The following is a 10,682-nucleotide window of genomic DNA, read 5'->3' on the forward strand; positions in this document are numbered from 1 at the left end:
AAAAAAAAAAAAAAAAGAAAGTAATGTAAGAAATATGTGGCAAAGTGGAAAGAGAAAGATTTTGAAATCAGATGTGCCTAGGTTTGAATTCCAGCTTTGCCACTTTTACCAGCTGTTCATTCATAGACAAGTTACTTTACCTAAGAGGCATTTCCTCCCACTAGCACTCCCTCCCCCTCTCTGTCTCTGTCTCTCTCATCATATAAAGTACTTAATAATTGTTCCTTATTACTCTTCTGTCCAATGTGAAAAGATATGAGCCAGGGACTTCCCTGGTGGCACAGTGGTTAAGAATCCACCTGCCAATGCAGGGGACATGGGTTCGATTCCCTGGTCTGGGAAGATCCCACGTGCCGTGGAGCAACTAAGCCCGTGCGCCACAACTACTGAGCCTGCGCTCTAGAGCCCGCAAGCCACAACTGCTAAGCCCGTGCACCACAACTATTGAAGCCCACGTGCCTAGAGCCGGTGCTCCGCAACAAGAGAAGCCACTGCAATGAGAAGCCCGTGCACCGATACGAAGAGTAGCCCCCGCTCGACGCAGCTAGAGAAAGCCCGCGCGCAGCAGCAAAGACCCAATGCAACCAAAAATAAATAAATTAAATTAAATTAAAAACCATTACCTTAAAAAAAAAGATATGAGCCAATGATGAGTAATATAACGACAAAAAAAGAAACTACTTTTTCTTTTACTAAAGTAAAGCCTTCTACAAATTGAGGGTTTTGGCTCTCCATTCATGTGTTTATTGAGTAGAAGTTTGTGAATAATGTGTCCCAGAATAAGTGTTGGCAAACAGATGCCAAAGAAGCCTAAATCAAAACAGAGATAAAGGCAATGCTGTGTTTACAGTGAAAGTTTAATAAATATTTGCTGCACTGAGATTTAATAATAAAAGCTAACATTTCTAGAGTGTTTATTTTGTGCTGGAACCATTTTAAGTACTTTGTATGTCTTAATTCATTTAATCCTCATAATAATTCCAATCTGCAGGTACCATTTTTATTCTCATTTTACAGAGAAGGAAACTGAGACACAGAGAGCTTCAGTAACTTACCCAGGGTCAGACAGCTAATAAGTGGGGAGGCAGACTTCTCCCTGGCAGACTCCATGCTCCTAACCCGTTTACTGTTCTGCCTCTTGGAGGGGAGTGGGATGTGGAAGAGTCACAGACCGATTAAAACAGTTATTAGAGAGAAAAAGCACTTGCTCATTCTTTTCTCCTTTCATTTATTCAATTCCTCAAAAAGAAAGCCACTGGGAAGACAGCCTGAGAAAATGAAAATACAGTGCTTAGCCTTCGTTACCAAAACCAACAGGTAGAGTGTTAAAGTGACTTAGCCAAATAAATAACAACAAATTCCAACAAGCTGTCATTTTTTTTTTTTAATAAATTTATTTATTTATTTATTTATTTTTGGCTGTGTTGGGTCTTCGTTTCTGTGCTAGGGCTTTCTCTAGTTGCGGCATGCGGGGGCCACTCTTCATCGCGGTGCGCGGGCCTCTCACGATCGCGGCCTCTCTTGCTGCGGAGCACAGGCTCCAGACGCGCAGGCTCAGTCGTTGTGGCTCACAGGCCCAGTTGCTCCGTGGCATGTGGGATCTTCCCAGACCAGGGCTCGAACCCGTGTCCCCTGCGTTGGCAGGCAGATTCTCAACCACTGTGCCACAAGGGAAGCCCCAAGCTGTCATTTTTTTTACCCCAATAATTTATACGTGTCACTTCTTTAGAAATTAAGAATAAAATTTAAGGCAACTTTGGATTTCCACTTTATAATGATTTTTTTATTGAGATCAACAGAAATTCATATGTTAGTGTGAAGGCTTGAGAAAAAGGATCGTTGAAATCTTTTGGCCATACTTCTCTTAAAATTTAATATCCAAGAGAGACTGGGAGAAAATATTGCTGAACATATATCCAACAAAGCACCTTTACTGAGAATACATAATATATTGAATATATAAAGTACTCTTACAATTCAACAATATACAATTCAATTAAAAAATAATTACAGATTTAAACAAATAATTCACCAAAAAGATATATGGGTGGCAAGTAAGCACATTAAAAGATGCTCAACATCATTAGCAGTCATTCGGAAAATGCAAATCAAAACCACAATACGATACTGCTACACACCTACTAGTATAGCCAAAACTAAAAAGCCTGATATAATATTGATGAGAATGTGGAGGAAATGGAAAACTTATACATGATTGGGAGGAATGTAAAATGGTGCAACCACTTTGGAAAACAGTTTGGCAGTGTCTTTAAAAGTTAAACATATACCTACCATGCAGTTCAGCCATTCTTCTCCTAGGGGTTTACCCAAGAGAAAGGAAAGCATATGTCCATACAAAGATTGACATGTATACACTGATGTGTATAAAATTGATGACTAATAAGAACCTGCTATATAAAAAAATAAATTAAAATTAAATTAAAATTTATCTAAAAAAAAAAAACGACACAAATGTTCACAGCAGCTTTATTTGTAATAGCCAAAAACTGGAAACAACCAAATGCCCATTAAAAAGTGAATAGGTAAACAAACTGTGGTATATCCACACAATGTAATATTATTTGGCAATAAAAAGGAATGAAATATTGATACCACAAAAACATGACTGAAGAATCCAGACCAAAAAATAGTATGTATTGTATTATTCCATTTATATACAAATCTAGAAAATGCAAACTAAGGAAGAATTAGAGGGAGGGATTACAAGGACAGTTTGGAGAGCGATGCGTATGTCTACTATTTTGATTGTGGTGATGGTTTCATGGTACATACATAGGTCAAAATGTACCAAGTCGTACAGTTTAAATATATGTAGTTTATTGAGAGTCCATCATACCTCAATAAAACTGTAACCAAAAAACTACCTTATTTCAACTCATGTTTTGTTTTTTTGAGATTATGAAATGTTCTAAAATTGACTGTGGTGGGAGTTCCCTTGTGGCCTAGTGGTTAGGATTCCAGGCTTTCACTGCTTCGGCCCAGATTCAATCCCCATTCGGGGACCTGAGATTCTGCAAGCCACGTGGCATGGCCAAAAAATTTAAAAATAAACAAAAATAAAATTGACTGTGGTGATGGTTGCACATATCTGGGAATATACTAAAAACCACTGAATTGGGGCTTCCCTGGTGGCGCAGTGGTTGAGAATCTGCCTGCTAATGCAGGGGACACAGGTTCGCACCCTGGTCTGGGAGGATCCCACATGCCGCGGAGCAACTAGGCCCGTGAGCCACAACTACTGAGCCTGCGCGTCTGGAGCCTGTGCCCCGCAACAAGAGAGGCCGCGATAGTGAGAGGCCCGCGCACCGCGATGAGGAGTGGCCCCCGCTTGCCACAACTACAGAAAGCCCTAGCACAGAAACAAAGACCCAACATAGCAATCAGTCAATCAATAAATTAAAAAAAAAAAAAAAAAAAACCACTGAATTGTATGCTTTAAATGGGTGAATTAATTGTATGGTATGTGAGTTACATCTCAATTAAACTGCTTAAAAACATCTATCTATTGGGAATTCCCTGGTGGTCCAGTGGTTAGGACTCTGTGCTTCCACTCCAGGGGGCACGGGTTCCATCCCTGGTCGGGGAACTAAGGTGCCACATGCCACTGGGTGTGGCCAAAAAAATAAAAATATCTACCTACTTTTTTTTTTTTTTTTAATTTATGTAAGAGTTTAACAAACTTTTTTTTTTACCTGGAGGAGATACTATAGGCAAGTACATGATTAAAAGTGGGAATGTATATATAGCCTAGAATCTGACAATAACAAGTAGAAACAAGAACTCAAACAGCTCCCCATTCTGGGTCAGCAAACAGCTTGAAAAACCCCAAACTGCCATGAAGGGAGAGCATCATCTTACTGTGCACACGTGGTACCTGGGACTATACTGATAAGCCAAAAATGCTACTTTATTTGGTAAACTCTGCTAAACAGACCACATAAACACAGTACACTTTAGAGAGAGAATCTTAAAGTGCACGACTCTAAAGGCCTCTGAGCCTCCCTCTTCTCATTTGGCAGGATGGGTCTTTCTCTCAAAGGTAGTTGTCAGGATTACACGAGAGAATGTACACAATGTACTTGGCATAGTCCATTGCACACGGTAAGCACTCAGAAAATGTGAGTTATCAGTATTATGGTATATACAGTAACCAAACTATGATAAAGGCCTTGAGCTAATGGCAGAAAGGCAAATTCTATCCCTTATACTTTGCTTAAGAAAGTGTGGCAACATTTAGAACATTTCAGAACTACTTCTACCCCACATGGTTTAAGTCTTTTGGAAAGTTAGTAAACAGTAAAAACTTGTCTATCTAGAATAACTTATTCTCTGAAGAGTATAGATAACAGATTTTAATTGTGAAAACAGGAAAAACCCATATCATAGGCTAGGTTAAGTCATATTTTTAGAGGATATATTTAGGTTAAAGGAAGCAATTTTATTCATCAACTCTCCAAATCGTGTAATAAACAACAGGCTGGTATATTTTTTGGAGGATACACCCTCTACAATAATGGTCATGGCCATGGAATTTTACTAACGCTCTGGAATTCTAGGACTCCAGTCTTTTAGCCAAGTGATTTTGAAACCTGGCTTCAGGAATCCATGATCAAGTAACTCTTCTTCCATGTAACAGTCACAGGAATCTTAAATGTCAGGATAAGGCAAAATGACATGCTCACAGGAAGCCATGTATTTTCCTCCGTAGTTCTGCGGAGGTTTAAATGAGGAAGCTCAGGAGAACAAAATTGAAAAGCTAAATGTTTAAAATATTACATTGCTCAGTTTTCTTGCGTTCTCCTTCCTTTTCTCCTTGCATCTCTTGTTTCCATTATATTTCTACAGAATCTTGTATAATTTCTGGGACTCTGAATCTTTGGGTCTCTTAATAAATGTGAATCATTTTTTCCAACTACTGATATAATCAGGTTTTTAATTCCTCAGCCAGGTAAGAGTTATATCTTTAATCCCTGTAGGAAGATACATGAAGAATCATCACATCCCTGTGGGCAGATAAAGCCTGCCCCATACATGATGCTCCTTATGGAAGAAGGAAGAACATCCTTAGGAATGAGATTACCAACAAAGATCATCATGAAGTTACTGAAGAAGGTTAAATGGAAGACTTGGAAGAAATTCATTATCAGAAAAAGGCGAAAGTTTTTCTGGATCAAGATTTGTCTCATCACTGAGATGACGGAGGTCCAGGGGAGATCCTATTCAGTTTCTGAGAAAGGGTTTTCCTCAGGGCTTCTTTTAGGTTCTAAGTGACTCACGTGGCGCATGCCAGTGTAAAGGCTGGCAGTAGCAAGAACAGCATGACAACAGTGATGGCCTGAAAACTGAGCAAAATTTCCATGTCATCAGAGATAAGACCACAGAAAAGAATACTGGTAGATCCTACCAGTGATGCCACTTGGTTGATTTTAATAAGCTGAAGCTGACTAGTGAAATTAGTGAAAATAATTTAAATAATTAGCCGACTAGTGAAATATCTAGTGAAAATTTCTGCAAACAGTACACACTGGGCTTGCTGAACAAAGGTAAGCGTGCTATCAAAAGCACGTAATGATACCACCAGGTGAAGCCCACTAAGCCAGTCACCTTCATGATAGTACTTCCAAGGGAGCCAAGGAAGCAGGAAGGCTATTGCATATAAAGGGCCACCATACAAAACAGAACTATGACGATCGGAACAGCAGTCAGCCTTACCGTTGTTGTGAAAATACCCAGTCATGTCGTTAAGAGCATTCCAAATCATTAAAATCATCTAGGAGAACAACACCAAAAATAAAACAGGATTATTTTAGTATAGTTTATACTGATGAAAATGACCCCTGAATTTTTAATTAATGTGAAGTAACCAAAGTTGATCAGTTGAAAAAAAAAAAAAAAAGCTCATTGCTTCCAGTATCTGTAGGGGGTATACATACTGAAATATTAATAATAATAATAACAGCTAATACTACCTCTCAAAAACAGTGTACATTCACTTTGTGTTTAGGCAAACAAGTTTTTACATGAATTATTTCTTTAAATCCTTACAACAACCCTATGAAGCAGGTACTATTATTATCCCTGCTTTACAAGGAAACTGAGGGCCAGATATGTTAAGCAACTTGCCTGGCTAATAAATGACAAAGCCAGGGTTTGAGCCAAGGCAGATGACCCCAGAGTCTGTGCTTTCAATCATTATGCTACAGTGTCTCCCCACGAGGCACACGGCCATGCCTCTGCAAAGAGTGATGGCCTGTTTACAGACCATGGCACAGTTTTACATAATTTCATTAGGAAAGGTTAAAATATTAGTGTTTGCCATCTCAAAATGGCAAAAACACTTATTAGATCAAGGATGTTGTTGTTGGTAATAAACAAGTAACATTATAAACCATACGGGTTTTAAGTAACATTATAAACCATACGGGTTTTTAAGACCATGAACTCTATCCATCCTGACCATCTAACTGGTAATGAGTTACAATAAAATTTATGAATACCATGGGTCATTTCAAAACATAGGATATCTTAATAATTCTAATTTTTCCACATAAGGGAATTTTCCAGATAACCAAAAACTTACCCTTTAAACTCTAAAGCTGTTGTGTTTTAAGTGACAATCTTTCAAAAGTCTCTTTGCCCTTAAACAGAGGATCTTGGACATGGATAACCGCTTCTTGATAACTCTTTCAGGTCATGAGGAATCAGCTCTTTGGAAAATCACAGCAAGGCACAACTATGAGGAAGGAGAAACTCTGTCCTAAGGAGAAAGGACAACAAGGGCTCCATCTCACCTGTGCTTGGTAAAAGGCCACTTCTGAAATCTTGTACAGGTGTAAAAAAACCTTTACATAGTAGAAATTGAAGATAGAATTTAGCATTTCAGTCCCTAATGTTATCCTAGAAAATGCCCAAGCAATGGGTTTGATATTTTAAAATGCCATTTTCCACACAGAGGAATTCTTCTTCCTTTAGTTTAAGAAAAAAAGAAATGGTTAAAATTCACTGCTTGCATACAATAACTGATGGGTGGCAAAATTCCACTGGACACTAGTTAATTTAAGTTAAATAAAAGTCCAAAACCACTAGCTGTGAATATGCAACCAGATTTAATACTTTACTTTCTTATCCACTCACTCAACAATTTGTGAGATGTTGCCAGGAACCCTAATTTGCATAGAGTGTGGCTTTACTTGAATATATTTTTAATATCTCTTCTAACTTATAAAAGTGAAATATATTCAAGAGTTTAGACCTGTTTAACTAGTGGTCAGGGAGATGTGTTTATGGCAGTATTATCCTCCCTACTTGGGAGGGTACAACAGAAAAGAAACAATGAAGTGACATCCTTTAGCAAGTGTCAAAGAGAAGGAATAGAAGCAAGCCCTTCATCTTAGCATAAAGTTGTCCATTCAGTAGTACGGACTTGCACTGGGAGATTTATTTTTGATCTTCTCCTGACATCCTATGTAACTTTGGCCCAAAGGACATAGCTAAGATAGATATAGAAAGAACACATTTTGGTCCTTGCTCTGATGTAAATATTCCTCTTAAATCTGGCCTATTGTCTTACCCTTTCAGGGACTTGATTTATCCAACTGGAAAACAGGAAAAGGTTAACCAAGCAAGAGGTAGGTATAGACTCATCTTGGTTTTTTAATCTTGACTATAGTTTTAAGATAACACCATGCGGGGGACTTCCCTGGTGGCGCAGTGGTTAGGGGTCTGCCTGCCAATGCAGGGGACACGGGTTCGAGCCCTGGTCCGGGGGGATCCCACATGCCACGGAGCAACTGGGCCCGTGCGCCACAACTGCTGAGCCTGCACTCTGGAGCCCGCGAGCCACAACTACTGAGCCTGTGCTCTGGAGCCCGCGAGCTACAAATACTGAGCCCGCGTGCCACAACTACTGAGCCCGCATGCCGCAAGTACTGAAGCTCACGTGCTTGGACCCCGTGCTCTGCAACGGGAGGGGCCACCGCAATGAGAGGCCTGATCACTGCAGTGAAGAGTGGCCCCCACTTGCCGCAACTAGAGAAAGCCTGCGTGCAGCAACGAGGACCCGACGCAGCCATAAATAAATAAATAAATAAATAAAAATTAAAAAAAAAAAAAAAGATAACACCATGGGGGCTTCCCTGGTGGTGCAGTGGTTAAGAATCCACCCGCCAATGCCAGGGACAGGTGTACAAGTCCTGGTCTGGGAAGATCCCACATGCCACAGAGCAACTAAGCCCGTGTGCCACAACTACTGAGCCTGTGCTCTGGAGCCCATGAGCCACAACTACTGAGCCCACGTGCCTAGAGCCCGTGCTCCGCAACAAGAGAAGCCACCACAATAAGCAGCCCGTGCACTGCAACGAAGAGTAGCGCCCACTCACCACAACTAGAAAAAGCCCACGTGCAGCAATGAAGACCCAATGCAGCCAAAAATAAATAAATAAAAATTTAAAAAAAAAAGATAACACCATGATTTTCCTGTTTTATAATGGGCAGGTCTCCAAAATCTTACTGAAGCAGAAAACAAAAATATTCAGATAATTAGAGAGATGTTACCTGCTTAAACAATTCTTGGGAATTAAGCAGGAACCTCAGTCTACATTACCCAATTTCTTAGAGAAGGGGAGAGCAAGTTAGAAGTGGGAAGTGGGCATCTGGCTCAAATGATCAAATCACCTAAGTCCCTGAGTTTCATTTTGCATCGGGTAGATACAAAAATGATTTTTTTTTTTTTAGAGAAAGGTAATTTTAAGTTTATTTATTTATTTATTTATTTATTTTTGGCTGTGTTGGATCTTCGTTTCTGTGCGAGGGCTTTCTCTAGTTGCGGCGAGCGGGGGCCACTCTCCATCGCGGTGCGCGGGCCTCTCACTATCGCGGCCTCTCTTGCTGCGGAGCACAGGCTCCAGGCGCGCAGGCGCAGGCTCAGTAGTTGTGGCTCACGGGCCCACCCGCTCCGCGGCACGTGGGATCTTCCCAGACCAGGGCTCGAACCCGTGTCCACTGCATTGGCAGGCGGATTCTCAACCACTGCGCCACCAGGGAAGCCCCAAAAATGATTTTAATTCTATGGGAAGTAGAGCCCTAGAATTATCAAAAAGTGTTATGAAACCCATATGCAGACCAAGCATTGTCTGTAAACAGAATAAAGAATATTTTGCCCATTTGTGTACTAGCTTTCTTAAAATGTTTGTAGATTCTGCTGTAATGATACAATACAAATACTTGAACTTTGTTATCATTATGCATTCTCAAACTCTTGAAAAATACAAGTACTATTATGTGGAGGTCAGCCAACATTTTTGGCTTTAAAGGTAATTCTCAGGTTTGAAAACGCTGGGAACTACTGTTGAAGACCTCACTCTAGGGACTTACTTTTTGGCATAAGTGAGAATGAAGATTGAAGCTGAGGCCACAGGGTTACTAAGAGAGCCAAAAACAAGGGAGTCAGTAGAAACAAAGCCAAGATACAAATTTAGCCCACCAAAATCTAGGCACTCTTTCTTAGTTTTATTTCAGGCATGCTAAAACAAGAAGCATGCCACACCCTCGGACCTGATCTATCATTAAGTCACAAGGCAGGTATTTATAAACTCAGAATTTTGCAGATCATAAGCTTGCTTAGTTGAGTTCAAATTTTTTAAAAAGATTTTGAGTTAAGCACCCATCCTGTCTGAAACATAAGGTTTATGTGACAGATATACATATATATCTATGGTGAATATAAGGTTTTAATAACATTACAAAACACTCCATAGCCTAAACTTCTGTTTATATATATTGAGAGGAGGAAGTAAAAATCTTCCTTATTTCTATCCGCAAAAGGAACTATCAATATTTTGCTTTAGATTATTTTCATCGTAATAAACACTTATTTCAGTAGGTATCAAACTGAAAATCACCACTTAACAATCTTTTTAAAGCCAACACTACTATCTAAAAACTCTCCTTACCTGATTTTACTATAGCCACAAAACACCAAAGAACAAGAATGCTGTATCTTTACAACCAGGAATAAAGGATTTCTGAAATTGGTTCTTCTGTAACACAAGATGTTTTATACAGAAGAGTTTAAAAGTAGCAAAATGGTGTAATGATTAGGGTGGGCAGGTGCACAAAATACTGGTGAATTATTAAGTGAAACCCAAAACCCTCCTTTTAGAATCAGCTTGGGTTGTTATTCACTAACCTATTACTAAACCAAATAATAATGTTGCTGAAGAGGCTGCTTATGATTGCTTCTCAGCTATGACTACATAGACTCTAAAAGAATGATGGAAACCCCTCCAAAGCAGGGTTTTTAGCACTGGAAGCTAACTTGTCTTTTTCAGTGCAACTTTTGTTCAAGCTTTTGCAGGGGGAAAAAAAGCTTCCCCAAATAGTGTCCTTAAAAAGAACACACTAATACTAAAAGGCATAAAGTCTGGTATGTGGGGTTTTGTTGGGGGGGGGGCAGTTGCCATTTAAAATCATCAATAGGCTTCCCTGGTGGCGCAGTGGTTGAGAATCTGCCTGCCAATGCAGGGGACACGGGTTCGAGCCCTGGTCTGGGAAGATCCCACATGCCGCGGAGCGACTGGGCCCGTGAGCCACAACTGCTGAGCCTGCGCGTCTGGAGCCTGTGCTCCGCAACAAGAGAGGCCGCGATAGTGAGAGGCCCGCGC

The 10,682-nt window shown here is 40.1% G+C and overlaps 1 long non-coding RNA gene across 3 annotated transcripts; it reads right to left on the minus strand.

The window, feature by feature from the left end:
- Positions 1-1,004: 1,004 nt before the first annotated feature.
- LOC103020277 (uncharacterized) lies at positions 1,005-10,057 on the minus strand. Of its 3 annotated transcripts, XR_451719.2 has the most exons (5): positions 9,972-10,057; positions 6,813-6,987; positions 6,602-6,728; positions 5,734-5,791; positions 4,665-5,363 (listed from the first exon to the last, which is right to left on the minus strand). It is a non-coding gene; the product is annotated as an uncharacterized LOC103020277 (long non-coding RNA). The 3 variants fall into 3 exon arrangements; XR_009005540.1 differs by lacking the exons at positions 4,665-5,363; positions 6,813-6,987 and adding an exon at positions 1,005-1,268 and having other exon boundaries at positions 6,602-6,778; positions 9,972-10,052; XR_451718.2 differs by lacking the exon at positions 6,813-6,987 and having other exon boundaries at positions 6,602-6,778; positions 9,972-10,052.
- Positions 10,058-10,682: the final 625 nt, after the last annotated feature.

The sequence above is a fragment of the Balaenoptera acutorostrata genome, chromosome 15, assembly GCF_949987535.1.
Source record: "Balaenoptera acutorostrata chromosome 15, mBalAcu1.1, whole genome shotgun sequence".
Taxonomy (NCBI): domain Eukaryota; kingdom Metazoa; phylum Chordata; class Mammalia; order Artiodactyla; family Balaenopteridae; genus Balaenoptera; species Balaenoptera acutorostrata.